Genomic DNA, 26,045 nt, shown 5'->3' with positions numbered 1-26,045 from the left:
CCAAATGCTGACAAAGATGTAAAGCACTGGGAACTCTCTCGTTCGTTCTTGGTGGGAATGCAAAAGGGCACAGCCACTTTAGAAAAAAAGTTTGGCAGTTTCTTATAAAACATACTTTTACCGAACAATCCAGTAATAGCACAACTTGGTATTTACCCAAAGGAGCTGAAAACTTACGTGTACAAACACACACACAGACAAAATTGCACACAGATGTTTAAAGCATCTTTATTTATAATTGCCCAAACTTGGAAGCAACCAAGATGTCCTTCAGTAGGCGAAAAAATAAAGAAACTGTGGTACATCCAGACAATGGAGTCATATTGGTTACTGAAAAGAAATGACCTATCAAGCCGTGAAAAGACAAGGAGGAAGGCTAGGTGCATATTGTTAGGTAAAAGAAGCTAATCTGTGAAGGCTACATACTGTATGATTCCAACGACATGGAATGTTCCAGCATTCTGGGAAAGGCAAAACCATGGAGATAGTAAAAGTCAGTGCTTGCCAGAGGTTGAGAGTGGAGGAATAAATGGGCAGAGCAGAGGGTTTGGGGAGGTTAAAATGCTCTATTTGATACTATGAAGATGGATACCTATCATTATACATTTATCCAATCACACGGAATGGACAACACCAAAACTAAACTTTAATATAAAGCATGGACTTCTCATGAGTATGATGCATCACTGTAGGTCTATCAATTGTAACAAACATTCTACTTTGTTGGGGGATGTCCATGAGTGAAGGCAGGGTATGTATGGAAAATCTCTGTACCTTTCCTTCAATTTTGCTGTGAACCTAAAACTGCTCTTTAAAAAATAAAGTCTTCTACCCTCCTCTTCTGGGCGGGGGTCAGGAGTGCGGTCCCGGTCCCCGTAATGTACAGAGGCAGAGGGAAAGGACTCCGGGCCCCTCGGCATCATGTCCACGGTGCCGACGGTTTCCAGTCCACCAGTTCTATCCTCCAACACCGGAACACTGGTAAAAATATTAAAAATAAAGTCTTCTTTTAAATTCTGAAAGAACAAAGATCAAAGTGAAAAAGACAAAACTACAGTGACATTGTCCTGGCTGGTGTGGCTCAGTGGACTGAGTGCCAGCCTGAGAACCAGAGGGTCACAGGTTCGATTCCCAGTCAGGGCACCTGCTTGGTTTGCAGGCCAGGCCCCCAGTGGGGGGCGCAGGAGAGGCAACCACATATTGATGCTTCTCTCCCTCTCTTTCTCCATCCCTCCCCCTCTCTCTAAAAATAAATAAATAAAATCTTTTAAAAATATATAGTTGCACAGAACAGATCAGTGGTTGCCAGGTCTTAGGAGTGGGAGAAGGAATGAAATATAAAGGAATAGCAAGGGCGATTTGGGGGGGTGGTAAAACTACTCTGAATCTTAATTATGGTAGAAGTTACACAAACTTTGCACAAGTCAAAATGTATAATCCCACTTCATCAAAGGAAAAAATAAGTAAAGTTTATCATATGATAATCTGAAAAATTGAAGAAAAAATTCATACAAAGTAATACATAGTGAAATGTAACTTCTTCCCACTCATGATCCGGCCTCTAACCTTTCCCTCTACCAAAGTCACCACTTCTGCATGCATTCACAGATTTATGCATATTACAAAAAAAGTTTCTGTCCATTTAAAACTATTTACAAAAAGTAGAACGCTACAAAGACAGTGCTGCCGCTTTCATTTTTCATTGAACAATAACTCTTGAAGAGCTTTTCATCTCTGTATATTCATATTTGTCTTAGCCTTTTAAATAATTGTATACAATTACGCTATATTGCTATTTTCTCATTTGCTTTGGTTTATTTTTTGTTTGTTTTAACTAGACTCTATTTGATGGAAGTTTGTGTTTGTTCCAGACCCCAAAATGGCCACAATCCTTTGCTCCTCCCTGTATTTATGCCCCTTGGCAACACGGTTTGAGCTCCTCTGATTGGCTGGCCTGGTGGCTTGCTTTAGCCAATTTAATGCAGCAGAAATGACACCAAGCTGCTTCCAAAACCAGGACACAAGAGGCTATGTACATTTGAACTTGGTTTTGGGGACCCTGATATCACCATGTGAACAAGCCCAGGCGAGCTTGTTGGGTGTGAAAGACACATGCCCAGTCATCCTGTCACCTTAGCCAACAGCCAACCATCCCCCAGCAGCAGAGGTTCCTCGCTTACCTGCAGGTGACCATCGTTGTTCAAGGGAGCCCAGGGGACACAAAAGAGCCACTCAGCTGATCTGCACACTGAAGAGCAACAATAAATGGTTATTAAAGTGCCCTGGCTGAGTGCTCAGCTGGTTGGAGCATCATCCCATACACCAAAAGGTTGCTGGTTCAGTTCCCTGTCAGAACACATACCTAGGGTGTGGTTCGATCCCTAATCCGGGCATGTTTAGGAGCCAACCAATTGACATTTCTCTCATTAATGCCTCTCTCTCTCTCTCTCCATATATATATATATACTCCATATATATATATATCTTCAATAAACACATCCTTGAGGGAAAATTTAAAAAATAAAAATGTGTGGTTATTAATGCCATTAAGTTTGAAATAGTTTGTCACACAGAACTAGGGAACTGATACATTTGTTGCTTCCTATGTTCTGTCATTATAAACAAAGCTGCAATTAACATGTCTTTGATATATGCAGCACATATATCTTTACATGTGTAAGTTAGTATCTCTATAGGATAAGTTCTAAGAAGAAATATTGCTGGATCAAAGGGAATGTACTATTTTTCTTTTTTAAATATATACTTTATTGATTGTGCTATTATGGTTGCCCCAGTCTTTCCCCCTTTGCCTCCCTCCACCTTGTGCCCCCCATTCCCTCAGCAAACCCCCCACCTTAGTTCATGTCTGTGGGTCACACATATAAATTCTTTGGCTTCTCCACTTTCTACACTGTTTTCAACATCCCTACATCTATTCTGTGCCTACCAATTTGTGCTTCTCAATCCATGAACATCTCCTCCCATTCTCCCTCTTCCCCCTTCTTCCCCCTCTCAACAGACAACCCTCCAAATGACCTCCATATCTAGGATTCTGCTCCTGTTATGGTGTTTTGCTTAGTTTGTTTTTTAGATTCAATTGTTGATAGTTGTGAATTTATTGTAATTATAATGTTCATAGTTTTGTCATTTTAATGTTCAATGTTCATAGAAGATCATAGTTTTTACCTTCTTTTTTTTTCAAATAAGTCCATTTAACATTTCATAATAATGGCTTGGTGATGATGAACTCCCTTAATGTTACCTTGTCTAAAAGAACTTTATCTGCCCTTCAATTCTAAATGATAGCTTTGCTAGAGAGAGTAATCTAGGTTGTAAGTCCTTGCTTTTCATCACTATGAATACTTCTCACCAGTCCCTTCTTATCTGCAAAGTCACTTTTGAGAAATCAGCTGACAGTCTGATGGGAACTCCTTTGTTGGTGGCTCTCTGCTTTTATCTTGCTGCTTTTAAAAGTCTCTCTTTATCTTTAACCTTTGGCACTTCAATTATGGTGTGTCTTGGTGTGGTACTCTTTGCATCCATCCTGTTTGAGATTCTCTGTTCTTCCTGGATTTGTATATGTCTGTCCTTCACTAAATTAGGGAGCTTTTCTTTCATTATTTTTTAAAAAGTTTTCAATTTCTTGCGCTTTCTCTTCTCCTGTCATCCCTATGAGGCAGATATTAGTACATCTGAAGTTGTCCCAGAGGCTCCTTAGCCTAACCTCATTTTTTTGAATTATTTTTCCTTCTTGCTGTTCTAACTGGATGTTTTTTTCCTTCCTTATGTTCCAAATAATTGGATTGATTCTTAGCATCATCCACTTCACTGCTGATTCCCTGTAAATTTTTCTTTTTGTCCCTTAGTGTAGCCTACATTTCTGCCTGGGTCTTTTTTATGTTGTTGAAGTACCCAGTGAGTTCCTTGAGCATCCTGATAAGCTGTGTTTTGAACTCTGCATCTGATAGATTGCTTATCTCCATTTTGTTTAGTTCTTTTTCTGGAGTTTTGTTCTGTTCTTTCATTTGGGCCATGTTTCTTTGTCTCCTCATTTTGGCAGCCTCCCTGTGTTTGTTTCTGTGTATAAAGTAGAGCTGATTTGATTCCCTGCTTTTGTAGTGTGGCCTAGTGTAGAAAACACACCAGTAAGTTGGATGGGGCAGAGCCTTAGGTAATCGCCAGGGTAGGGCAGCCCGTGTGAACCAGGCTGATGGAGTCTCTGATACGATGTCTCCATTCTGTGACCACATGTCAGGGAAAGCTCAGAAAAGGGACTATAGTCGCTGCCTGGCCTCTGGTTTTTTTTTTTTTTTTTTTTTAGGAGGGAATGGTCCCCTGGCACTTGCCCTGGTGCCAGACACTTCAGTTTTTCCCCATGTGCCACTGGTGACCTTCCAGCTGCTACCCCAGTGTTGGAGCCCAGAGTGTATGAATTATCATGAGTCCTAAGTCCATTTTAGGCCTTTAAGAGGAGACACCTGAGAATCCTAAAGTTTCTTCCTCTTCCCCAGCCCCCACTGGTTTTTACAGACAGGAGTTATGCAGACTTACCTTCCTGGCACTGGAACTGTGGACTTGGAGGTCTGGTGTGGGCCTGGGCTCCTTCTCTCCCAAGGTTTCCCTCCTGATTTTTACCCACCACACGTAGATGTGGGACCACCTGCTCCATGTCTCTGTGTTCCTGCCCCTGCTACCCTTTTCAAAGAATATGACTTCTTTAATCCTTTGGTTGTCAGACTTCCATACAGCTCAATTGTTGGATGATTCTGAGGATAGTGGTTTTGTATTTTAGTTGTAGTTTTTGCTATGGTTGTGTGAGGAGGTGAGTCGTGTTCACCTACACCTCCATCCTGACCGGAACTCCAGGATGTGCTATTTTGATAGATATTGCCAACCATCTTCCACAGAGCTCATGCCAATTTACAGCCTCACAAGCAACACATCAGAGTGTCTAGTTCCTCACACCATTCCTTTTCCAAAACCAAAAAATCAAACTTTGGGGGTTTTGCCACTCTCACAGGTGAGAAATAATATTTCAGTCCTCCCAACTGAGCACGAAGGTCTTTCTTTCAATTCTCAGGCCAGCGCTTGATCCACGGAGCCACACCAACCAGGGCTGGACCTTTCTTGAAGGAAGGGTTAGTGTGTCCTCTGCATGGGTATTTTCCTTTGTCAATAATTCCATCCTTTTCCTAAATAGTACTAGGATTTTAACATTCTAACTCCTATCATCTCTGCCCATCTTTTATCGGGGTGTTTACTACCTACCTCTTGTTACACCCTCCAAATTAATTATCATCACTATTGTTTTATATAATCAAAGCTTCTTAAGAATTTTCTGCATGTTTACTAATTTCTTTGTTCATAATTTCTTCTTGCACCTTAGTTATTTCTTATATTTTTTATCGTACTCTTGCTTAAGTGTATCTTCTAATTGTTTTAGTGAGTGTATATTAGCATCTTAGTCTTTGTTTGGAAAGTTTTTATTTTGCCCTATTTTTGAATGATAGTTTAGCCAGGTATAAAATGCTTACCAGCATTTCAGAATTTTACTATGTGATTTTCAGACTTCTATTATTACTGTTGAGAAATCTTGTAATAGTCTAATTGCTGGAGGAGTTTTATGTATATGTGTAGATTGATCTCTTGCTTTTAAGATTTGCTTTTAGTCTCTGATGTTTTGTATTTTTACCACATTTTGTCCAGTTGTGGATTTAGTTTAATTTATTCTGCCTGAAATCCATGGGATTTGAGAATCTATTATTTATCTCTCATCAACTCTGAAAAATTATTAGGCACTTCCCCTTTAAATTTTGACTCTCCCCCATTCCTTTATTTTTCTTTCTGAAACTTCTGTTAGATATATATCAAAACTTTTTACTTTATCTCCCAGATCTCTTATTGTCTATTTAATATTTTGTATCTCTTTAACACTTTGTGATGAATTCTGGACAATTTCCTCAGCTTTAGCTGCCACTTTATTTATTCTCTTGTTTTTTTATAAATTTGCTGTTTCCTATAATTATTATGTTTTAATTTCAGTGCTTATATCTTTCATTTCACAGGCTTACTATATTTTCATCATACCTTTTCTTGCATCTTTGTTACTTCATTTGTCTTTAATCATTTTAAGCATATATATATATATATTTTTTTTTTAAAGATTTTATTTATTTACCTTTAGAGGAAAAGGGAAGGAGAGGAGAGAAATATCAATGTATGGTTGCCTCTCCTGCATCCCCTGCTGGGAACTGGCCTGCAACCCAGGCATGTGCCCTGACTGGGAATCAAACTGTGATTTGCAGGCCCGAGCTCAATCCACTGAGCTATACCAGCCAGGGCTTTAAGCATATATTTTTAATAATTCCTATCTACATTACATTTTCCAAAATTCTTAGTCACGTCCATAGACCCACACTTGTGATAGATTGCTTCCTCATGAATTTTTCTTTTTGAGCCCATATTCAGCAGAACTCCATTGTGGGAGTCCTGCAAAGCCTGGAACCAGGGTGTGTCCTTCCAGTGGGATTTGGTTTACTTGGTCAGTCTCCCCAGAGGTATCATCAGCTGTGGGTCACTTGAATGTGAATGTTTTAGCTTGAGGATTCCTGGACTACCCGACAGCGTAAGTTAGAACCAAACTCGGGCAAGGTACAGGCTATGACTGCAAATTCTCAAGAGGTACTTTTTCTCACCCAAACCCAAGCCAAAGCAGACAATCTGCATCCTTGCTGGCTCCTACTGCCCATGAATGGATAGTTTTTTTAATCCATTATTTTACTGAGCATGTAACATGTAACTGATTCTAGCTTTGGGCAAGTATTTCAGTTCCAAACCCTCTGCCTGAGGCAGGCCCACGGTTTTGTTTCCAAGGAGGTTCAGACCCAATCCCCAGCCAGCTGTGATGACCAGCGGTGAGGACTAGCTGTGATAACAAGCCACCCTCCTCCCAGAGTGGCTATAGTCTTTGGTCATGTACTTACCGGTCTTGTGTTCAGTTTGCTCTTTATTTTTGACCCTGGGGGTTTCTTTTAGTTTTTTATAACCTAAGCTATGTATTTAAAGGGTATTTGTTATATCATATGCAAGATTTGTAGGTGCTCTGTAGCAAAAGAGTTCCTAAATTGTATTAGTTCATCCTGTTGACAAAGTAAAGTCTGACTCTTGTCATAGTTTGCTTATTTAGGTATTTCATAAATCCCATATTAATAATGCGGTCACCGCCCTGATCAATAAGCTCAGTTGGTTGGGCATCATTCTGCAAAGCAAAAGCTCACCAGATCAAGTCCTGGTCGGGGCACATGCCTCAGTCCCAGGTCAGGACCTATATGAGAGGCAACCGATCAATGTTTCTCTCTCACATCAATGTTTCCCTCTCTTTCTCCCTCCCTTCCCCTCTCTCTAAAAATAAATAAATAAAATCTTTAAAAAATAATAAAAATAATAATATTGTTGCCTCTCTGGACAATACTCCAGCTTCAGCTCCTCTCATTAAATACCTGGTCTCTCTACCTTTCTTAACTCAACTCCCTTGGATTGATCTTTTTTATTGGGGGGGGGGGTGTGGTGGTGGTGGTATTTGATTGGACCAGCCCCCTGGGCCATAGGCAGCCCATGAATTGGCTGCTTTTGAGTCAAGTTCAATCAGAAGTAGCTAGAGGAAGAATGGGGTCTCATGGTATAAAATACTGTAGCCTACTGCTATCTCAGGCAAGACAAGTTCCTTAGAAAGGACTGTGGATACAGGAGGCACTGCCCACAGGCATTTCTAACACAGCCCTTCTCCTCCCAGCACCATCAGAACAAAATACCATCATCGCCAGAAAGGCATTTTACCCACGAACAAATGAATAAACAGGCAAACAGCTCGCTGAACAGTCCATGGCCAGTTGCGATGGTTAATGTAGGTTCAGTTTGAAAGGCAGTCTCTAATGGGCGAACATTTTTATCAACAATTTAGACATTGAGATCAAAGTCCTTCCATAAATTTGATGTATGACACAAAGTTGAAAGAGACAGAAAGCACATTCCAGAAATGAGTTTCAAATGGTTTTGACTGATTAGAATAAACAAGATTAAATTGAATAAGGATTAGGTAAAGCCCCAGAGTTAGGTCCAAAATACCAATTGTGATGCACAGGATTGCTATGCCCTGGCTTGGCAGCAACTTATGGACAAAAGACCTGGGGTTTTAGTGACCGTAATTTCAACCTGATCCTGGCTAGTCTTGTTCAACTCCTACTCAAATCCTCCTGGCTCTGGAGAGACACACGAGGCCCACAGAAAACGAACTCCCAGTGGTTCTCAGCACTCATGGGCTTCAGCAGCCCCTCACTTACTCTGACCTCTACCCCCTCTCTTCTCTCCCCCAACCTAACCCTTCTGGTTTTGTGCACAATTTGGCTTCCTGGGCCCTTCTTTCAGACCTCTGCTCCTCATTCATTTTACTTGCAGGCTTTGGGTCTCTGAAGCTAATTCGTACTAGGAACTTTGGAAGAAACTAAGGAAGCATTTCTCCTGGAGAAGAGACTGTGGGAAGCAGTGAGCCTCTCCAAATAAAAGAGGGAGCGCACATGTCCTGTGGTGTAGTGTAGAGCTAGAGGATCAAACGTCTGTTCAGTATAAGGTGTCAGTGTTTCCCTTACTGTGTATGAGCACTCGCTACATGCAAGGTGATGGGTGCTTTGGGCCATCCGAAGGAAGGACTGTCCAACAAATGGAAATACATCCATCTAGCTGTAGTGTTGGAGAGCAATCACTGACCTCTTATCCATAATACGGCAGAGTTGACTCCTGCTTTTGGAGAAGGGGACTGGACTCCAACCTATAAGGCCTCATCCGACAGCAAAATTCTGGTTCTTTAATACTACGTTCAAGCCAAGTTCATAAAAGTACTAACAAGATTTATTCCTTTTGAATGCAGGGAAGATGACAGACCACAAGTCATCATTCCAAAAGAGTCAGAATGACCTGCAAAAATACCTGCAAAATACTTCTCTACCTACCCACTTTACTTCTGGCCCTTTAAGTTAGCCCAACCTATCCACAGGCTGCACCTGCAGAAGATAAAGTCTAGCTGAAAATAGCCACGGGTGTTCAGAGCAGCTTCCCAGAACCTCCATTCTCTGATTTGGCTCAGATTCCATCTGACCCTCCTCCAATCTCTTGGCTCTGACTTCACCTCCGTTATTTGAACCGTGGCTTTACTTTCCTACAGACCAGAGACGTTTCAAACTTTAGGATCAGAATTACCAAGAGGACTTGTTAAAACACAGATTGCTGGGCTCCATTCCCAGAGTTTCTAATTAACGAGGTCTGGGACCAGCCCAAGAATTTGCATTTCTAACAAGTTCCCAGGTGACACCGGTGCTGCTGGTCCAGGGACCCCACTTTGAGAACCGTTGCTCTGGACCGTGGCTACTCACCCAGGCCTTTCTCCACTCTGCCACAAGACTCTGATTCTTTCCTCTACCAGTCTGCTAGTCCAGTGATTGTCAATCGTTTTCATTGCATGGCAGGATCAACGAATAAAATTCTGTGGCACACCACAAATATATTCTTTGTCAATCTGATAAAAGAAAGATGATTTTGATTCATTCACACTGGACAGCTGTTGTTAGGTTGGCTGTTGTCATGTTGGCTGTTGTCATTTTTCTTTTGACAATCTAAGGGAAAAGAGGTCAGGGCCCCTAACTACCTAGTCAGGTATTGCATGTTTTGAAAATTCTTGCAGCACACCCGTTGAAAATCGTCGCCCTAGATGGTAGGCCTTCCTGGAAGTCAAGGCAGGTCTGGGCTTCTTTGATATTTTAAAGATATCTCCAAAAGAGGGGCTTGTTATGAAGGTTTATATTAAGCAAACGGGCACATTTAACCTCCCAACTAAATACATAGTGCACTATAATCATGGCATTCACATGATCGATTATGGGATCTATTGACACTCCTGGGAATCCAGTGTGCTCCCCCCCTGTGGTGGGGTAATGAATTGCCTGCCATCTGAGGGGTCCACATCCATGCCTGTTGAATAGCTTCGTGCCAAGTGTCAAATCCCATTTGCGGAGAACGTCCACCACATTATGCCGGGGCCCTGCCTCTGGACAAATGGCCGTCCCTCTTGTCTGTGACAGGGCTTGCAGGAGGCTCCCGGCTCCCTGAAGATGCTAGCAGAGGCCCCTGCAGCCGAAGGGCTTCATCTCTGGCTTCTCCCAGAGTCTGGCCAGCGTGCCCTGGTACCTTCTGGCTGCCCCCGGCCCTCTCTCTTCAGAGCTTCTCCCTCCTTGAGTCTCTGCTTAATTTCCCCCAGCCCCGTTCACCACTGCCTTAAAACGGAAAATTCATGAGGTTCTGGCCCAATGACCAGTGGTTTAATTAGCATCTAATGGTCCTTTGCTTTTAAAGACCCCTTGCCTCATACCCAGGAACACATCCCCAAACGTCTGTATTATTTCCACTTCTGGCTGTGAAGCTGGATCAGACAAAGAGTTTTGGACCTTTCTCCTCCTTATGAACAGAAAGGGCCCTGTTTTGACTTGAATTTGCCTGCCTAGGCTTTCGGAGAGGCTGCATCTCCACATAGACCCTGTTCCCACCGAATAGCTGCCTACAGGAAAACTATGGTAACGACATTCGTTTGCTCTGGCTCCATCTGACTGAAGGACAACAACTAAATTTTTCCCAGAAGTGGGTGCATCTCAGCATACTAATAGGATTGGCAGATATAATATAGAATGCCCCAAGAAGTGTGAATTTCAGATAAACAATGAACATTTTTGTAGTATGAGTATATTCCATGCAATATTAAAAATACACTTAGACTTTAAAAACATTGGTTGTTTATCTAAACTTCAAATTTAATTGAGTGCCTTCTATTTTTATTTGCTAAATTTGGCAACACTAAGAATATATCCAGTAATCTACTTAAATACGAGTTCTATGAAAATGTTAAAATAGTAGCAATAACTATAAGCGCCAGCATCTAGCTGGCCTAGCAGAGCTCATGTGCCCCCACCACCACCTTGGCCAGGGGAAGGCAGGCATCGGATTAACCATCACAACAGATCCTGTGGAGGAGAGTTAATTCTCCCAAAGGAGAAAAGAAAAAAAAAAGGATAGAATGAAAAATACTAAATCAACCATTAACAAGGCCAACCAATGACCAAACATCCTTTAAAAGGATGGTGTAGGGTGGGTGAAGAGAAAATTTTTAGAACAGAGAAGGTCACATAAAGGTAAGTCACTCTTCCATTATAATTTTTCCAAGGGTGCTTTTGTAAAAAGCAAAGGAGGTGCAGTTCCTTCCCCCCACTCCAGGACGGATCCCTGCGTGCTCCGGGACAGAGCCCTGTACGGCAACCTACATCCTCCATGCCTCGATTTCATCCTAGATGCCAAGCAAGTTTCTGGATACAGAAAACATCTTTAGACCTCAGGGGAAAAAAGTGGGGGAGATGGCTCAGGAGGTCCTCTGCCACTTAACAACCTGTGACGGTGAGGTACCTCTGTCCCTCAGATAAAATAGCAGGACAATAGCCTCATTAGAAAATATTTTTAATTTAAAAAAATCTATCGAAACATTCACAACAGCATTTTAGACAAATGATGTAATAATTTTAGGCAATAATAGCCATACTTTTGAAAGCCAGTGCTGATTACCAGGTGTATTAAAAATGGCCTTGGGGGAAATCTCTGTGCAAATATTCTTTGTTAGTTTAATTTCAAAGACTACTTAAAAGGGAAAAGGGAGGATGTCTGAAGTAGTGAAGTAGCAATCACTTGCACCTGGACAGACTATGCTCCCTCCCAGAATCTGGAGCATTTTGTGCACAGATGGGAGAGCCCGTGTATGCATGGGATGCCATGGGGCAAGGAAGGGGCAAGGCCAAGAGACGAGGTGGCTCTGCCAAGGTCACAGAGAAGCACAGGTGGACCTGACAGAACTGCTCCCACCTGACTGCCATCTCACAGCCTCCGCGTTCTGAAGAGAAGCGTGGGTCGTACTGCGGCGGTCCCTCAGAGCTTCCCACGCACAGCCCATAGCTGAAGAGAAGCCAGTGAGGCTCTGGCTGAGTCTACTGGGCAACTGCTACACACACAGCCCCGTTAGGCACCAGGGGAGGGAATAAAGGTGGACAAGACCCAGGTCTTGCCAACAAACGTGAGATTAACTCACAAGACAATTTTCTTTGTGAAGGGACGGGATCTGTCACTGGGGGAGTAAGGGAGTCTGCAGACCTTTCCCTGGGCCTACAACAGGAAAAGGGATTTTGGCAGAAGCCTGGAGCTTTTCACAGTGCTGCAGGGCACCCCGTATTCTACCCACCTCCTTTCCCCATCGGAGGACTAGAGCACCCCTGTCTTCCCCCCTGAAACGCAAAGCAGGCTTCACGCTGGCCTCCAAGCTGCCTGCTGCAGACCAGACCCATGCAGGCTCCTCCAGAAAGTTCAGAGGGATTTTGGTTAGCGTGTCCCCATTCTCTTGGTGTTTTGGTGGTTTCTCACCCACCTGGTCCAGTTTTTCTCCACTGCCTCTTTTCTCCTTTTCCTTTCCACAGAGGAAAAAGCCGTGATTAGACCTCAAGACAAGGAGAACAGAGAAGGTTCTAGATTCTCTCCCATGTCACCGAACTCTTGGGGCAACAGTGATTCCTGTTAGTGCTGAGCCAGAGCCTGTGCCCAGAGGACAGACAGGCCCTCAGAGTGGGGGGCATGTTCACCCCATCTTTTATGCTTATGGAATAAGGAATTAGAAGTTGGCACGTGGCAGTCACCAGTGGGACCACTGTCCCTCACTGCCACCAGGATGGCCACCAGACAACCTAGATTTTCTAGGACAGTTCCAGTGTCAAATGAACCTGTAAGTCTTCCAAATGGCCTGGAAACTATGACATTTCAGCGTCCAGACGACAGCTTCAAAACTGCCCCCTCACATCTGGAATTGGTACAAAAATCTTTCATTGGCCCCAACGCATGGGCTGGGCTCCAGACACCGTGATCATCACAACTAGAGGCTGACTGCAAAGTAGGTGCATTTGGTCTTCACAGTGTCCCCACGTCCCCAGTCACCACTGCTCCCCCCTCGTACAGTGCTGCCCACCGCCCAGCCCACCCCATCCTCCCTCGCCCTCCCCTTCGATGAAAACACCCGTCAGGATCCAGCAAGTGGAAATGGGAGCTCAGTGACTGCAGATGATGTCAGGCTTTTTGCATCCTCACAAGAGACAGTATCTTGAAACCAAGGGGTAAAATGTTAATAAGGAATTGGGGGTGTAAGCGGAGTGTAAGAGAATATGGGGGAAGGAGAGTGAGGGGTCTCTGTAGAGCCCTTGAAGCTGAGTGGTCACCATCTGCTCTGCCTGCTTGTCACCCAAAGTCTCCTGCCTCTGGCAGAAAAAACTGCAGCTGCAAGTGGGTATCAAGTAACTATGAGCATCCTTCAACGAGGGGCTGAAGCTGGACACTGCCCGGTGACCACACACACTTCTGAAGGCCAGGCCACATGACAAGAATAAGCACCTCAAGTCACTTCACCCAAAGACCACTGGGCACTGGCTGAAAATCTGACAGTGAATTCCGTGCATATTTGCACTTTGGCACCAGGGAAAGAATGAGCCCCGCCTGCCAGAAGCCTGCACAGTGACTGGAATGACAGGAAGTACTTGGTCCTCGGTGGCACCAAGCTATTCACTGCGGATGGTCTCCATGTCACAGAGTCACAGAGTCATAGACCATATCTCAGCCCAAGACTGTGGAAGCAGAAGTCTGCCATGGCTCACCTGTAGATCGTGAGCCCAGACCCTGCCCAGAACATGGTCCCACCCAGCCATCCAGCTCACTCTTGCCAGGGCCCACCTGCCTCAAAGGCGCATCCCAGGCTGCCCAGTGTCGGCAGTCTAGGTCACGAACAGTCTGCCTCCCTTTGCTCCCCTCTTTTTACTCTGCTCCCTGGTGACAACTGTCTCTCTTCTGCTCTGCCTCAAACATCCTTCAGCTGGGGCCTGATTGGTGCCTTCCTGTTCTCAGGTTTTGATTCCATTCTTTGTTATTTCTTGCCTTTTTCTGTGTTACTTCCATGGACAGATATAATTGTCACGACCCACGCCTTCTGCAAGCCCCAGGATACACTGTCCCTGTGCAGAATCCCCATAGGGAGGTGTGAGCAAAAAGAAAAACCAAGCTTGAAGAATAGCTCCTCTTTTGTTTCTTCTTTCTGCCACAGAAGATGGGTAAACTTCACCCTTTTCCAATCTGCACTCTGGTAAAAGAGAATGCATGACAGTCTTTGAAGAAAGTTTCCATAGAAGACTATTCTTGCCCTCAGTTTTTTCCTTTGGCTTCTGCTATGGCCAGATAATTCCACAGTTAGAAATTAATTCCTTTGCTTTTTTTTTCCTGTCAACAGAGTAATACATGGGGAAAAGGTAACCACAGTTATTTGTGTTTCAGAGCAATGTACGTATTCTGAGGGCATACTTTGATGGGGAGAGAAAGAGTTTGAGGTGAGGGAGCTGGGAACAGTTAAGAGAGGCCTCAAAGAAAAGAGAACCAACTGCAGAGCAGAATGATGGAAGAGGGCCCAAGCCACACTCTCCCTGTCTCAGAGGCCAAACTCTGCAAAACTCTGAATCCGAGCCAGGGCTCAAATCCGCCCGAGGGGAAGAAGGCGGGATACTGAAGCAAGTTCAGGTTTTGAACACAAAGGCCTCCTTTAGTCCAGGGACCATGTAGGCACCAAGGATGCAAAGAAAAGAAAGACCTGGCTTCTGCCCCCAAGGAGCTCACGGTCTAGTGGGAGAAACACAAGGATATAGTGTTCACAGCACAGTTTGAAAGTGCTTGCCCAGAGTGAGGCGCACAGAGGACGGGCATGATGAACGGACACCTGAGGCAGCCTAGGGACGGGAGAGGATCGGACCCATGGGCTGACTGTGAAGAGACGAGTAAGAAGGAGTTTGGCAGGAGAGGGAAAGGAATACTGGCAGAGGGAACAGCCTAAGCAAAGGCTCATGAAAAAGCAAAGTTCTGTGTGATGGAAGTGTAGGGTCCTTGAGGTGGCGTGATGGGAACTGAGACTGGGAACGGGCTGGCAATAAGGCATTGAAGGCAAGGCCAAGACATTTAAGCCTTATTTGAAAGCAACAAGGAGCTACTGATGGGTTTTAAGCAGAGGGCTATGCGGGCAGTTTGCATCTGGATTGTTGGCTTGGAGAGCAGGCAGATGACGGAGCTCAGGGGAATGAGACCAGATAAAGGGAGGCCAGTTAGGAGGTGATGTTAATAGATGGGAGATGAAGGACTGACCCAAAGCAGTGCCAGAGAACACAGAGGAAGATTGGGAAGTAGCATCTATGAGGCCTGGGGACCACGTAGGAGCTGCAGGAATTCGAGAAGGTAAAGGCAATGTCTGAATTTCCGGCAGGGCCCCTGGTGAATGGTTAACTGTCCCCTAAGAAACAAATGCAGAGGAGTCGTGTGGGGCTGAGGTTCGCAAGTCTGGTTATAAGTAAAATCTATTTGGTCAACATTTTACTCGAAAAATCCCTTAGATTACTCATTAAGTCCACATGCTCTGATTGAAATGAATGAAGTTTGAGGGCTTTGTTGCACCTGACCTTTAACCTCCAGAGGCCACACTCCACGTGGAGGCATACTCATCGTAGGAAAAACACCGGGAACCAGCCCCCCACCCCCACCCCGGGCCCCCATGAGAATAAGAGAGTCCTTCCTGGCTGGCAGGCACCCCAACAGCGTTTAAGTCAGAGGTTCTCAACCTGGACTGCATGTCAGAATCAGCTGGGGAGCTTTAAAAATACAGATGCGCGGCCCCCTTGCCCAGAGTTTCCAATGCAACCCTCTGGACTGCAGCCTGGACATCTGGACTGTTAAAGTTCCTCAGTGATTCTAAGGTGCGGACAAGGTTGAGGACCTTCGATTTGAATTGTTCTATTTCCTTCCCAATGCATCATTTGAATTCCTATGAGCTCAGGGACAACGAGTGAGTTCAGATTTGGACTCACAGAGACTGTCGGAGGTCCAAACAAAGACATCCTCTGCCCTGTGCTAATGATCCCTCCAGATTTTATAAATGTTTATCCAGGCAGCCCTGGGCTGGGCAATGGCTCCTGATTGCTGGGTATACTGGCTGGGATGGGGAAGAGCCTTCTCCCAGACAGTACTTCCAGACAGCTTGGCTTTGAAACACAAACAAACAGAAAATAGTCACTTTGCCTCCCAACCTGTTCAGCACTGGGAGGTGATAGGGTGGGAACCAGGGGAAGAATTCAGACAAGGGCAACATTTACTAGGCTTCTCCAACCTGCGCTAGAATAGCTATTACCACAAATAGCCGCTCTGGCTGCTATGAGTCTATAATTTCAACCTCTGAAGTAGCATATCCCCAGAGCTGCTGGCGTCTCATTTTGTTGATGCAACGAGGAAAATCCAGAGCCAGGACTTGAGGCAGGCTCTTGCCCCTCAGCCACTGGTGCCCTAGTGATTACTAGACCCTTCAAAATCAGGCTCCGAGGTTGTTTTCCAAGGGGGTCTTTCAGAGTTCACGTTAGGACTTGCTACTCAGCAACCAGAGCAGAAATGTCACACGCATCCGGGGTTGAGGCCTGCAGGCACAGCAGGACTTTTCCAACCACTCCATCTGCCCGACCCCTCGGACATAGTGACAGGCCTTGCCTGTGATACATGCCGGTCTCAGAATTTGGAGGAGAGAAGGGTATACACCAGCCCCAGCCTTTCAGACAGTCAAATCCATCGGCGTGATCAAGTCCAGGGTGAAGGAGGCCCGAATGCCAAATGGAAACCTCAGCTCTGAGGGAAGACCCCAGGTTGGGCCTGACTTCAAGGATAACAGACATGGATTCTCATTTTTGATTTTTGGATTCCCCAGGCTATAGTGAGCAGCTGTGAAATTCTTAAAACAAAAGCAGTTTGAATTCATTTTTATTTAAAAAAAAAGGGAATGCAAAATCGAAGAGTACTTTGTGGGAGCCAAAAGCAAGGAAAGAGGTCACCAAATTGACAAATTTATATTGTTTGTTCATTCAACAAACAGCCACCATATGCCAAGTACGGTGTAAGGTCCAGGAGCTACAAACAAGCAGCAGGCGGGGTCCTGGCCTCTGCCAGGTCTCTGGATTACTTTTAGAAGTGGACGGTTTAGTCATGGTGTATGTTAACAATAGAGCATGTGCAGGGCTGTAACAGAGGTGCTATGGCAGCCCCCATGGGGTACCCAACACAGCCCAAGGTGTCAGAGACAGGTGTAAGAAGATCGGTAGGAATTCACCAAACTGAGAACACCAAGTGTAAGGAGGGACGGTGCTGCCTGCAAACCTACGGAGCTGTGTGTAAAGGTGACACCTTCAAGAATAAAATTCCACAACATGGGACCTCCACCTGCACGCCCAGCTGCAGCAAACAGCAGAACGCCTGTGGCCTGCCCGGTGCGGCAGGAGGCCCCTTTCCTGGCACTCTCCTGTTGAAATTTCTTCTTCACTGCACGCTGCGTCTGTGTGCAGATGTCTGGTAAGCACCAACGCAAGGATGTGGCCTTAAAAGCCACTTACGTCATCTTATGCGGGATGCTAAAAATAACTTGCCCATCTGCTGCTTGCCATCTCACCTGCCTGACAGGAGTTAGCCAGGTGGGCCTTGTCAGAAAGCAGGAGTTGGCAACGGATAGTTATTCCAACAGCTTTGCAGTTGGAATAACTATCCACTGGTTTCCAAGCATATCAGGAGGCAAGAGAGTTTTGACACATGAATCTGTGGGCCTCGGAGAACCCTCAAAAGTGGAGGAGAGAGAACGCTTACTGAGTATCCACTCAGTCAGACCATAATGGGTCGGCTGCTCTGTGATGTTCGAAGAGAAAATGGAGGCTCTCCTTCCCACAGTTGGAAGTGGTGAGGGTCAAGTTCTACACTAAGCTGACTGACATCAACCCCATGCCCACACCTGCCTGGGCACACACACAACCCTCCCTTCACCTTCCTGGAGACGGCCACCCTCCTCCAGCCAAACCAAGGGCTAAAGCTACGTTCTTCGACCACCACCCCGGCTGCTGGGTGCGGAGGGGCCTCTTTGCCACCTGTGATTCTTCCCTCTCACGTAACTGCTCCAGTGGGGTTTTCACCCCAGCACATGCAGGCCAGCTCCAGAGTGGGTGTTTGCACACTTCCCAAGCGGTCTTTCTTCAGTGAAAGTGATGTGTGGCCCTGACTGGTGTGGCTCAGTTGGTTGGGTGTTGTCCCACAAAACCAGGGGTCACTGGTTTAATCCCTGGTTGGGACACATGCCTGGGTTGCAGGACCAGTCCCCAATTGGGGCACACATGAGGGACAACCAATCAATGTTTCTCTCCCTCTCTTTCTCCCTCCCTTCTCCTCTCTTTAGAAATAAATATATAAAATCTTTTTTAAAAATATTTTATTCATTTATCTTTAGAGGGGAAGGGAAGGAGAGAGGAAGGAAACATCAATGTATGGTTGCTTCTCATGCATCCCCTGCAGGGAACTGGCCCCTGCCGGAAACTGGCCTGCAACCCAGGCATGTGCCCTGACTGGGAATCAAACCGCAATCGTCTGGTTCACAGGCCAGCACTCAATCCACTGAGCTACAGGAGCCAGGGCTATAAAATCTTTTTTAAAATGGTGTGCAGACCCACGAACAGGCAGCATATTTGTGTATTTGTTTCCTGGAAAGGCCCTCAGGTGCATACCAGAAAAAATAAACATGGAACAGAAGACACAGCAGAAAGTAAAAGAATCGGGTTTGTAAATTAAAGTCTTACAAGTTTACAAAGAGAAAATGATCAATTCATAACCCCTTATTCCACATGCAAATATCCCCACGTAACCCATGAGTTACATTTCAGAGTCTGGGGTCCTCCAGTGATAGGGACATGATGTCATTAGACTCTGGCTTCGTCCCCTTACTTCAATGCCTCTAACTGTTGACTATGCCCCTCAGTGCATGGTTCCCTCTCCACATGGATCTACAGGCCCCCAATTTCCCTTCACGCCTTCCAGCCCATTCTCTCCCAAGCCAAGGTAACAGAAAGGTCTTCAAACTTGTTCTCCAGGCTCCTGCCCCACTCAGAAACGTTGCCTTTAGCCCCGTTTCTCCTGAGCCTTCAGCCCCAGACATGCTATTGTTCCTCCGCTTCTTAGATGTTATCACTCCTGACTCATCTCTCTGTTCTTGCTCTTGTTCTCCGACTCCTCCCAACTCTTCTCTCTAGTCTCACAATTATGTCCCATTCAAGGACTTGAAAGTTCAATCTTGTCTTTCATGCAAAACATGAAAGAAGGGCGAATGAGACAAGACCGTGTCCAGAGGATAGAGGGGTGGGACTGGAGAAGAGTTCAGGAGAGCCAGCAGAGTCAGAGTGGGTGTAATGAGACAGTTGGGGGAGGCTGTTATGGAAACGAGAGCTTAAACTTAGTTCCATTTTCTATAAAATGGGTATAACACTTAACTGAAAAAGTTGTTAAAAGACCTAACTTTATATATAGTGCCCTACTTACATGATCTCACACTGGTCTTCCCTTCCTTCCTTCCTTCCTTCCTTCCTTCCTTCCTTCCTTCCTTCCTTCCTTCCTTCCTTCCTTCCTCTTCTCCACAAGTGAAGAAACCAGAGCTTACAGAGATTAAGTAACTTGCCCAGAGTCACTCAGCTGGTCAGGAGCAGAGCCAGGATTCAAACCCAGGTGGGTCTGCTTTTAGTCACCACATGAGGCTGCCTTGCACTCCATACCCGACGTTCTAATTCTCATGCTCTCTGTAGCTACTGCATCTCAAGCAAGGAGTTTATGCCTCCCAATGGTCATCATCTCCAGGATACATATTCTTGCCCACTCAGCCACTCCCTCCCCCTCACGCATGCCCCTTGATTACTTACTGTATGTGTCGGTCAGTAGCCTGCTAGGTGAGTCGCTGCTTTGATACCTCTAGCTACTGACATCTTCTTCGAAGAGGGTGGATAGAGGCTCCTTGAGAGCAAGAACCCTTTTTTCCCCTTCAGCGTTATCTCCTCAGCTCACTGGGGCATGTACTAACATTGACCTGTTGACACATGGCTGAGATGAAGTCCGCTAAAGGGGCGAGGCAACCACATTTCTCAGACCCTCCTTTGTTCAGAGTGGGATTCTGACCTCTTGCAACGTGTCACTGACAGACAGGGCCACTGCACATCACCTGAGTCCCGCATCCTGTTCAAATCTGACTCGATCTCAGGGCATCCTGGGAGGTGAGGCAGATGAGGGGGGAGCACTATAGACCATCCTCAGAACATTCCTGTGAATTGTGTTTAGCCTTAATCACAATTTGTCTGTTTGATAGACACAATCTTCAAAAGTAATTTACAGTGAATTATAATTTTTTCTTACAATCGACACTAATTTTAATTATGTCAACCATTGAGACATCCTCTCTTTTTCACATTGTTTACTGTCAAACAAGCTACTTTTCAAGGCATTCACTAATTTTTCCCTTTCAAACCCACAAAAAAAGCATGAGGATTTTTTCCCTTCAAATTAGAAATGTATTTTTCCTTATGAGGCATGTGACATATTGTTAAAATTCATATAATACAAAAATATTCTAGTAAACATTGAACATCTCATAATGCCTTTCCCAAAGATGGACACTATAACAGGCTGGTGTACGGCCTTCCTGATTTTTAATGCATATGTAAATATAAACGTAATTTGCATGAACTTCATCATACAAATATACTATTCTGAAACTTGTTTTTTCCTTTGACATTCTGTCATAAATAGCTTTTGATGACCATACCTATAGATGGGTATGGTCATCAAAAACTATGGTACTACAAACTGTGGGGCAGAAAAGTTTTCTGCCCCACAGTTTTTAGTAACTGCTTAATATTCTATTGAATAGATACACCCTCAGTTTTACTAGTCAACACCATGTTAATGGATACGAAGCTGTTTTCATGCCTTTGCTATTCTAAACAACTCTGCAGTGAACATTCCTTGAGATAAATTCCCAGAAATGGAAAGGCTGGCCCAAAGGAGATGAGACTTTTATATTTTGATGTACATTCCTAGATAACATTCCAGAAAGGAGGCTAAATATGAAGCTCTTGCCTAAAGAAGTTCTTACCCATTGAGTATCAAGAGCCAGGAAAATGGTGACGGGCTCCGTCTGTCCATCTGCCACTTCCCACCTGGAGGTGAAGGTGGGAAGGTCACATCTTCTCAGGACCGCATGTGCCTTGCCACAGGTGGAACAGGCAAATCTTTGAATTATGGCTTTTTTATAATTCTAAGATTCCAAGGGTTTCCCCTTCCAATTTCTAATAATCTCTTTGCTCACACAGTCTAAAGAGGTCATAGTTATTTCCAAATTAGATGAACTTTATTATGTCTGGGACTAGTTGGAAGAAAGAACACGGCGCGCACACGCAGAGCACACAGCATGTTACTTCTGACACCAGAGTGACTTAACCAAACCAGTTAGAGCAAAGGACTAACTCTCCAAGACCCCGAAGGTCACTTCATTTTTATCCTCAGAAAAATTTATTTTCTGAACCTGGCATTCAAGACCCTGTACAGTCTAGTCCCATCATAAAATTTAACACTTTATATTTCCTAAATGAACCCCACCTTCCCCCAGTGAAACAGAAGCTATTGCCTCTCGCTCACACATGTGCTTTCCTGCTTTGTGACTCTAGTTAATGAGAAGTTGCCACCATCTCTTCAGTACCTACTCTATTCCAGGCACCCTGTTAAGTGTTTTTAGGTAGTCCTCACAGCAATTCTATGAGGCAGATACTATTTCTCCCCATGTCCATATGGAAAAACGAAGTTCAGAAAAGTTAAGCAACCTACCCCAAGCCACACAGCTGTTCAAAACTGAGCCAGCACTGGAAGCCACACCCCCTAATCCCAACACTTCTGTTCTCAATCTCTGCTTGGCTTTCTCCAGCTCCCCACAGTCTAAATCCTTCAAGATGCAGCTCAGTAGAAGGAAGTATAAATTAAAAAGAAAAAAAGATTCAGCTCAAATCCCCACCTCCAGCAAATGGAAGTTATCTTTCATCGTTCTGAATTCTCATTGTTTGAACTCTGCCAAGAGCTTACTGTCCTGGCTACAGTTTGCCACCAGTTTCAGTATAATTCAGCCAGCCAGCCTTTCCTCAGCACATTCCATGTGCCAGGGCCTGCCCAGCCCACAGCCCCAGCCCCAACGGAGGTGGGGCCAGTGCAGTATCTCCAACTGGGTTATGAACCGATAGGAGGCAGGTAGGATGGATACCCCTCTGTATCCCCCAGAGCACTGTCCTGCAGCAAATCTTTCTAGGTTAATCGGCAGCTTGGATGGTTGACAGTCATGCAGAGGAGGGCAGCTTTTTTGCCCCACAGCAGTGCCGCTGAGCCTGCCTGTACCCTGTGACCCTCCTGTTCTGTAAATCCACCCCTTCCTGCTTTGAGACATTTCTCTTCCCGCCAGGAAGGCAGCTCTGGCCAGATAATTTATTCACCACATCCTGTCTTCTTGGGAGAGGGACGTGCAGCCCAGCAGGTACCTACCTGATAACAAGCCCATTAAACTTCCATCTCTGCTCTCAGCTTGAGCCCCCAGGCACTGGGCAGTATTTGTCTTCCCTACCTGGCTGCTGAGTGGAAGGGTAGGGTCTGCCTCGGCATGAGGAAAGCAGGAAAAAGACTGCCTGGGGTCCTGAGCCACCTGGACGGCAGGGGCTGCACCCAGGGCTGCGCCCCCCATTCCGAGGGACAGGGTTGGGGCACAGGCTAACCGGAAACCAAACCTGATTGTATACCGCCATTTCTTCTTCCAGTAATTCCTCTGCCTCCAACACCCCCTCCCCCACCTACACACATCTACACAGCCCCCCTTCCCTACCCCCCCCATACAAAAATTCAAAAGAAAGCACAGGTGAGAGGTAACTGCCTTTCACGAAGGAACTGGAGTAGGTGGCCACGGACCCACTCTTCAGCTCAAGAGTGTCAGACGGCGCAGTCACCAGGGCCTGCAACGTTCTCATCTCCAGTTGTTTTCAGAGACATCCCCCAGATCCCGCTTCGAGGAGCAAATATTGAGCCACCAAGGCTGGCTCCCTGGCACTTGGAAGGGCCCCACACTGGCTTAATGCTCTGCTGTTGCTATCTTAGCATTCTAAATAACTTTTTAAACGAGAAGCTCTGCGGCCCTGGCTGCTGTAGTTCAGTGGATTGAGCGCGGGCCTGCGAACCACACGATTGCGGTTCGATTCCCAGTCAGGGCACATGCCTGGGTTACAGGCCAGTTCCCGGAGGGGGACACACCAGAGGCAACCATACATTGATATTTCTCTCTCTCCTTCCTTTCCCCTCAAAAAAAATATAAGTAAATAAAATCTTAAAAAAATAAGAAGAAGAGCCTTTAAAGTAAAACATTAAAAAAAAAATAAATGAGGAGCTCTGCGTTTTCCTTGTGTGCTGGCACCTGCAGGCTACATAGCCACTCCTGCAGATCAGCAGCCAGCAAGATTGTTCAGGAACAGGAGGAGGGTCAGGGAAGGTCCTTGATGGAAGAGGGCTGGCAGGACCGTCCCACTCAGGCCACGGAGCAGGAGATGCCACAGCCCACAGCAGCTCCGGGAACCGGCCTGAGCAGGGCCAAGCGCTGTATCTTGCCCCACCCCCACCTTTCCTTTTCCAAGTCACCAAGGTCAGGACAGCACTGAGCTGAAAGCTTCTGAGTCCCTCCTCCCAGGTCTGGGTGTACACAGGGCGTGCGATGTGGCCTGTCCCCACACGTAGCCACTCCCTGACCACTCACAGGCCCTGGGCTAGGCCTCTGGCTGCAAATCTTTTTACTGTCACTGGAGCCATAACAAGGTCCAGTCTGAGGAAGTGGCTACTCCTAGCACACTGGGCCTGGGAGCCCCCAGTTCACCAGGCTGAGCCACCCCAGAGGGAGCCCATTTACGGCTCTGTGTGATCCAGAGCCCAGCTTGAGAAGAAAGAGACCTCACCCCCAACCTCATTGTTCTGGGAAGACCAGCACTTTATTAATGCAAGGAGCTGAGCGTGGAGTGAGACTGACAGGTTCTTTAAGGCAAGATCCAGGTCTTAGACCCCTTTGCATCGCAGGGTCAAGTGCAGAGCCTAACCAAAGTATGCCCCAGATGGAAGGAGGGAAGGAAGAAAGGGCAGGGTAGGGAGGGGGGCCCTTAATCTCCTCTACAACAGCCTGTCAGATTCCGCCAATATTTGTGCATTTCTTTAAGACTTTTGGCCTTGAGAAGCCCTAATAAAATTCAAATATCCTTAGAAACAGTAATTCTGTGAGCTTTCTTCCAGGAAAAAAAGTGGGTGGTGCTTGGAGCCTGGTGAAAGCAGAAGGAAGACAGGAAGGAGGAAGGCGGGGGGTGGGGGGGTGGGGGGAGAAGGCAGCAATAAACAACACGATTTTGCTGCACAGTGCTGCGGAGGACGGGGCTGGGTGGAACACACCCATGGTCGGCCGCAGCGGGGAGAGTCCTTACAGAGCCACTCATGACTACAGAGCAGACTGACACCGCTCCAAGTGGCCTCTGAGCTGCCTGTTGCTGAGTGCTGCTTGTCCTAAGCTCCTTCCTGCCCAGCTCCCTGCTCTCCTGAGCCCTGATTGCCCCTCACAGCCCCTGCCATCAAAAAGCAGGGCCTGGCTTCAAGAAGGGGGTGTGCCAGAGTTACTCACTGGGTGGGAACACGGATGAAGAGTGGTACTTGCCACAGCATCAGAGCCCTGCCTACCAGCATGGGGCCTGCATTGGTGTCAGCCCAGCAGGGCCCACTCAGCACCCTGCCGAGCGGTTCTGAAATTTGTCCCTGATATAGCCTATTGCAGGAGAGGGCAGGAGGGGGAGATGAGGGCCTGGAAATCCCATCCTGCTCCACAGCATGTGACCTCATTAAGAGGGCCTGCTGGAAAGAGGATTAGGCATCATGGTGAGTTCCCATCATGTGCTTGTTATTATCAGTAGTTTTCATCATAATTCAGAACTCCCCATCCAGAGCTGGGCCCTCTCCCCTGCTGCAGCTGCCCTGGGATCAGCTGATCAGCGTCAGTCTCCCCGACACCCACATTCCCACAAGCACATGGATTCATCAGGTGCTCAGGCCTCGAGACCTGCCTAAAAATGAAATGCAGCCTCCCCTCCTCCCGAAGGGAGGGACCAGGTGCTGGTGGTCCTGGCATATGAACCTGGAATGAGCTAGAATGAACCTGGAATATGAGAAATATGAGCTAGAGCTGGACCTAGAACAATGGGGGCAGGGACAGGGGACGGGGCGCAAGAACACCCTGGGAAGAGCAGCAGAGGCAGCCAGAGCATCTCTCCACTCCCTACCAGCTTGGAAGTTTGTCTGTATCTGCCCCGCAAAGCAGCAAAAGGCAGTTCCCTGGGAATTCTAGAGATCAAAGCGGTCTTAACTGCTCTATAGACCTGGGGCTGAGGATAAGACATCTCAGCTCCTCTTCACACCTGCTGCTTCCTCCCATCAGAGAACCATGGGGGACATTCAGCCCCCTTAGATATGTCACAATGTTCCCTTTATAGGAGAAGCTCTTCCTAGGGATGAGTGGAGCTGCAGGTACTCCAGTCCTGGGGCTAAGCTTCCCGGTTCACTCATTCATTTGTTCATTCCTTGGCTCGGCTAGACATCTACTGAGCTCTTGCTAAATAAAGGTCAAGGGCTTGCTGGGGACTGATGATACCAGGCACCTTCCTCCTCACTGAACTCACAGCCCGAGACGGGGTAAGGAACAGACTTTGGGATTGGGTCCTCCATGGTGTGTGGGGCACCGTGAGAGGAGCTGGGAGTTCCCTGTCCTTGCCCTCAAGGAGCTTACAGTCTCGAGGTTGACACAGTATGATAAGGTTGGGAGAGGGGTCAGCATGGAAGGCTACTGGACACAGAAGTGAGCAGCTAAGGGGGTGGGGCATCTAAGCTTGAAGAAGAAGAAGAATTTGACTAAAGAGGTGAGGGGAGCCCTGGCTGCTTTCCACAGAGGTGTG

At 46.2% G+C, this 26,045-nt stretch overlaps 1 long non-coding RNA gene and 1 other non-coding gene across 2 annotated transcripts; one reads left to right on the top strand and one right to left on the bottom strand.

Annotated features, from left to right (window-relative positions):
• Positions 1-318: 318 nt before the first annotated feature.
• Positions 319-26,024, bottom strand: LOC118993182 (uncharacterized). The gene is made up of 3 exons (XR_005067791.1): positions 24,725-26,024; positions 2,181-2,248; positions 319-978 (listed from the first exon to the last, which is right to left on the bottom strand). It is a non-coding gene; the product is annotated as an uncharacterized LOC118993182 (long non-coding RNA).
• LOC118993268 (small nucleolar RNA SNORA57) lies at positions 833-981 on the top strand. Its single transcript, XR_005067821.1, has one exon. It is a non-coding gene; the product is annotated as a small nucleolar RNA SNORA57 (small nucleolar RNA).
• Positions 26,025-26,045: the final 21 nt, after the last annotated feature.

The sequence above is a fragment of the Sturnira hondurensis genome, unplaced genomic scaffold (assembly GCF_014824575.4).
Source record: "Sturnira hondurensis isolate 20B ecotype Veracruz unplaced genomic scaffold, ASM1482457v3 Scaffold0008640, whole genome shotgun sequence".
NCBI lineage: Eukaryota > Metazoa > Chordata > Mammalia > Chiroptera > Phyllostomidae > Sturnira > Sturnira hondurensis.
The sequence above is the reverse complement of the archived record's forward strand: the minus strand, read 5'-3'. Positions and strand labels throughout refer to the sequence as shown.